We start from the raw sequence: 5,950 nt of genomic DNA on the forward strand, positions 1-5,950 counted from the left end.
TAGGTGTCCAGTATGCTACTGGAGAACAGTGGAGAAATAACTCCAGAAAGAATGAAGAGACGGAGCCAAAGTGAAAACAATGCCCAGTTGTGGATGTGACTGGTGATGGAAGTAAGTCTGATGCTGTAAAGAGCGGTATTTCATAGGAACCTGGAATGTTAGGTCCATGAATCAAGGTAAATTAGAAGTGGTCAAACAGGAGATGGCAAGAGTAAACATCAACATTTTAGGAATCAGTGAACTAAAATGGATTGGAATGGGTGAATGGAATTCAGATGACCATTATATCTACTACTGTGGGCAAGAATCCCTTAGAAGAAGTGGAGTAGCCCTCATAGTCAACAAAAGAGTCCAAAATGCAGTACTTGGATGCAATCTCAAAAACGACAGAATGATGTCTGTTCATTTCCAAGGCAAACCATTCAATATCAGAGTAATCCAAGTCTATTCCCCAACCAGTAATGCTGAAGAAGCTGAAACTGAACGGTTCTATGAGATCTACAAGACCTTTTCGGGATAACACCCCAAAAAAGATGTCCTTTTCATCATAGGGGACTGTAATGAAAAAGTAGGAAGTCAAGAGATAACTGAAGTAACAGGCAAATTTGGCCTTGGAGTACGAAATGAAACAGGACAAAGGCCAACAGAGTTTTACCAAGAGAATGCATTGGTTAGCAAACATCCTCTTCCAACAACACAAGAGAAGACTATACAGATGGATATCATCAGATGGTCAATACCAAAATCAGATTGATTATATTCTTTGCTGCCAAAGATGGAGAAGCTCTATACAGTCATCAAAAACAAGATCAGGAGGTGACTGTGGCTCCGATCATGAACTCCTTATTGCCAAACTCAGATTTACATTGAAGAAACTAGGGAAAACCACTAGACCATTCAGGTATGACCTAAATCAACTCCCTTATGATTATACAGTGGAAGTAACAAATAGATTCAAGGGATTAGATCTGATAGACAGAGTGCCTGAAGAACTATGGATGGAAGTTCTTGACATCGTACAGAAGGCAGTGATCAAGACCATCCACCAAAAAAAGAAATGCAAAAAGGCAACATGGTTGACACCACCCTTATGGCAGAAAGTGAAGAGAACGAAAGTGTCTCTTGATGATAGTGAAAGAGGCGAGTGAAAAAGCTGGCTTAAAACTCAACATTCTGAAAATTAACATCATGGCATCCAGTCCCATCACTTCATGGCAAATAGGGAAACAATGGGAACAGTGGCAGACATTATTTTCTTGGGCTCCAAAATCACTGCAGATGGTGACTGCAAGCCATGAAATTAAAAGATGCTTGCTCCTTGGAAGAAAAGCTATGACCAACCTAGACAGCATATTAAAAAGCAGAGACGTTACTTTGCCAACAAAGGTCTGTCTAGTCAAAGCTATGGCTTTTCCAGTAGTCATGTATGGATGTGAGAGTTGGACCGTAAACAAAGCTGAGCACCGAAGAATTGATGCTTTTGAACTGTGGTGTTGGAGAAGACTCCTGAGAGTCCCTTGGACTGCAGCGAGACAAACCAGTCAATCCTAGAGGAAATCAGTCCTGAATGTTCATTTGAAGGACAGATGCTGAAGCTGAAGCTCCAATACTTTGGCCACCTGATGAGAAGAGCTGACTCATTGAAAAAGACCCTGATGCTGGGTCTTTGAAGGCAGGAGGAGAAGGGGACGACAGAGGATGAGATGGTTGGATGGCATCACCAACTCAATGGACATGAGTTTGAGCAAGCTCTGGGAGTTGGTGATGGACAGGGAAGCCTGGTGTGCTGCAGTCCATGGGGTCGCAAAGAGTTAGACATGAATGGGGGACTGAACTGACTGACGTCTTAAGCAGCAATGGGCCTCCACATCTGAAAATGGAAAGAGGTATCAAAAGAAAGAACTGGGAACAGGCCTATGCTTCCGTACCCTCCTCACCAGCACCACCTTACATTCCCTGAGGCCAGCTGCCATGTTTTTTGAACCTTGAAAACAGGTTACCCTTTCATCAGCTCCATGGGTTCCTGTTCCATGATGAGTTCTAGACCCCATAGGTCCCACGGAGCTGCTCAGGGGCTGAGAGATTATCTCACAGTACAACCATAGCCTATTGTCTGGGGAGCTCTGATTTGTAAGGTATATAGCACCACAGCAAAGGAAACAGCTTAATAGTGGGTTTTAGATATCACTTTCTTAAGCTCCATCAGTTGTAGCTGCTCACAGAATTTATCATTGGCCTTCTTACACATCTGACTCAAGATTGTATGCCATTCCTTAGAGGCCAGATCCCATCTTCTTTCTCTCTGGGTAGAGTTATTGCTTATCCTCTTATCTTTCCAAAGCCCTCACACTCCTACCTGGTCTGGCCAGTGGGGGAAATACATCATATTTAGAGAAATGTACATGTACTTCTTTATCTCAATTACATCTAAATTCAGAATAAAGCTCTGGAGCCAACTTTTATATAAGTAAGGGACTGAGGAATTGTCTTTCTCCTGTATTGCAGGTGAATTCTTGACCACTGAGCCACCAGGAAAGCCCAAATTATCTTTCTTAAAGTAAAAGACTATCAATCCATGTGAGGAATTCTGCTACCATCCTATCAAGCACTTATCACATTACAAACAGGTTTCAGAAGAAGTTAATGGACATATCTAGAAGTCTGAGACCAGCTTGAATCGCTGCCATTATGGAGATTCCCTTGTTGATATTCTGTGTGATCATTGCATTTCAAGGGTTTTTATAAGATGAAAAGCCAATGTTCTTATGTGGAACAAAGTGATTCAGCTGATGAAAAGGGAAAGTGAGAGTCACTCAGTGGAGTCCAACTCTTTGCGACCCCATGGACTGTAACCTGCCCAGCTCCTCTGTCCATGCGATTCTCCAGGCAAGAATACTGGAGTGAGTTGCCATTCCCTTCTCCAGGGACCTTCCCCACCCAGGGATCGATCCAGGGTCTCCTGCATTGCAGGAGGATTCTTTACTGTCTGAGCCACCAGGAAAGCCCAGGTAAAGGGAAGGAAATTTAATTCCTCTTTTTAACAAATGCACAAATATAAAATTAAGGCATAAGTTTACAATCAGTAATAATGATGTATATATTATTGTTGTTTCTTAAAAATATAAATTTCTACTCTCATCAAGGTGGTTATAGTCATAGCATGGTTTTTACCTCTCCCTGTCCCCCAAAATAATTAATATGCACCTTCCTAATTCACCGAATGCTATGCTGAATAGTCCACAATAGAATATGGGTTCTCCAGCCTTTCACTTACTAGCTTTTCTGTCTTGGGGAAGTCAGTTTCTCTCTCTGTACCTCAGATTCTTATCTCTAAATAAACACTGAACTCATAGGGATAATATGAGGATCAAATGAGGTAGTAGATGTAAACTCTGGAGAACTGTGCCTAAAAGAATTGTTTTTACTAGTGCTCAGCAAATATTAAGGAAAGGAAAAAAGAGAGAAAAGAAATCTGGTGATGATGTTACCAAAATCAGGGCCCATCTATGTGGCATACGCCCTTATTGCTTGAGGCATTGAACTCTTTTTTTTTTTTTGGCCAAAAGTTGGAAAGCCAATCCTGGGAAATACTCATCTGTCCTTGAGTCATACTTTGTTAATAAGATAAGTAATACAGAGAAGAAGTGGTTGATGAATCCTGAAAAATCAGCTGTGTCACTTTAGGGACCACTGTTACATGTGAAATATTTGGAGGCAAACAAAAAAGAACACACAGTTTCATGTGTTACATGTTACAGTAGTGGTCTGAAAGGATGAATGTTTCTCTTTCACATCTATCTGGATAAGAGGCGTCATCAGTCATAGGAAGAATCATGATTACTGTTTTGTTTTAAAAAAAAATGTTTTCTGATAAAGTCTAAGCCAGTTCACTGCTGCCATGGTAATCTTTGAGTATGTTTAAGAGGGGAAAAGTAGAAGTCAGAGAATTGATAACTATCATATATTACGTTCCTACTTTTTGCTTTACACGATGATAAGCACTGCAGCTATATGACTTGATACAATCTTACACTGAGGTAGGTATTATTGGAATCATTTCACCTGTGGAGCTTAGCGATGGTACCCAAGAATATCCATCTAAAATTAACAGAGCTAAGATTTAAAGCTAGGTAGGACCTAGGCACTTGATTACTATGCCATGTTTCCTACTGGCAGTTGGTTACGAAGTTGTTGATACTGACGTACTACTAATTACAAATAATTTTCCAGTTGGAAAAGATGAAATTTCCTTACATCCATACTATATATTTTGAATATTTTCTCCTAAAACTTCATGAGGAGATGGGCACATAAAATTTGAAAATATTTCTGAAATTAAAAGAAAATAAACATTTTAAGTTTAGCAATGGTATATGGATTAATACTTACATTTCGGTAGCCAGTGGATTTAATCAAAGATTTTATGGAATTTTTAAACAAAATGGAAGCAACCCTATGAGAAATGTTAGATACTAGAGGAACATTTGGAAAAAAAACTGAAACACATTAATAGTGGTTATTTGCAAATATATTCGTAAGTATTGATTTCTTCCAATTTTACTGAGACTCAGTTGACATACAGCATTGTATAAGTTTATGGAGAAGGAAATGGCAATCCACTCCAGTATTCTTGCCTTGGAAATCCCACAGACAGAGGAGCCTGGTGGGCTACAGTCCATGGGGTCTCAGAAGAGTCGGGCACAGACATAGGGACTAAACAACAACTGCAACAACTGTATAAATTTAAGGTGCGCAGCATACTGATTTGACTTACACACATCATGAAATGAGTACCGCAATAAGTTTAGTGACCACCATCATCTCATATAGGTAGAAAAATAAAAGAAAAAATACTTTTTTCTTCTGATGAGAACTCGTAGGATTAGCTTTTAACAACTTTCATATATATAACATGCAGCCGTGCGGCCATGTTAGATGTATTAATCATGTTGTTCATTACATCCCTAGGACTTAGTCATCTTATAATTGAAGGTGGTACCTTTTGACCTCCTTAATCACCACACAAAGATATTACATTATTACTGACTATATTCCCTGTACTGTGCATTTCATCCCTGTGATTCATTCCATAACTAGAAGTTTGTAGCTCTTAAATTCCCTCAACCATTTCACTAAAGTATTAATTTTTAAAACTTAATTAAGTACATTTAAATCAAATGGGACACATGCTCCTTGCATTCAGTCAAATGTTACAGAAACAAAAAAAAAGCTGGTAATGTCTCCTCTTCTACGTCCCCTCATTCTTCATCCTTTTCCTCTGAGTAAACAATTTTGTGTATCTTAACATCATATTTTATGTTTATATTAAGTTCCATTTATTATAATTTTATATTTAATATACATTTTATAAATATATATGAACAAATTGTATTACAAAGTGTTTTACATTATCCTGCTACTGCCTTTTTTAACTTAAATATAATGTAGATTTTCATCTAAGACAATTTAAATCTAAGCCAGTGATTCTCAACCTTTGCTGCAGATGAGAATCACATGGAGAGCTTTAAACAAATAAAAGAGATTGCTTGAAATCCATCCCCAGAGATTCAGATTTAATTGGCTTGGGTGGGGCCTTGGCATCAAGCTCCTCAGTTGACTCTGATGTGTAACTTGTGAGGACCCGATTTAAGCAATCCAAACTGGCTGCAAATAGCAGCTGCCCGCCTGAATTGTCCTGGTATGCATCCTCTCAAGAAAGCCCTCCACTGAGATTATTTCAGCATCAGTGCTGAGGGGAGATTACGGAAAGCCCATCTTAAACTTTGTCTCCCCAGGAAGTGTGGCTATCAGATGGGAAAATTGCTTCATCTTTTATGTCACTTAGAGTCTAATGACTGCTCAAAGGGTTACCAGGGCCAGGAATTTCAGAGACCATGAGATTGACACTCTGCTCTACTAGGCTAGGCTTATCCCAGAACTGACAAAACTT

The sequence above is a fragment of the Bos indicus x Bos taurus genome, chromosome 6 (assembly GCF_003369695.1).
Source record: "Bos indicus x Bos taurus breed Angus x Brahman F1 hybrid chromosome 6, Bos_hybrid_MaternalHap_v2.0, whole genome shotgun sequence".
In the NCBI taxonomy this organism is placed as follows: Eukaryota; Metazoa; Chordata; class Mammalia; order Artiodactyla; family Bovidae; genus Bos; species Bos indicus x Bos taurus.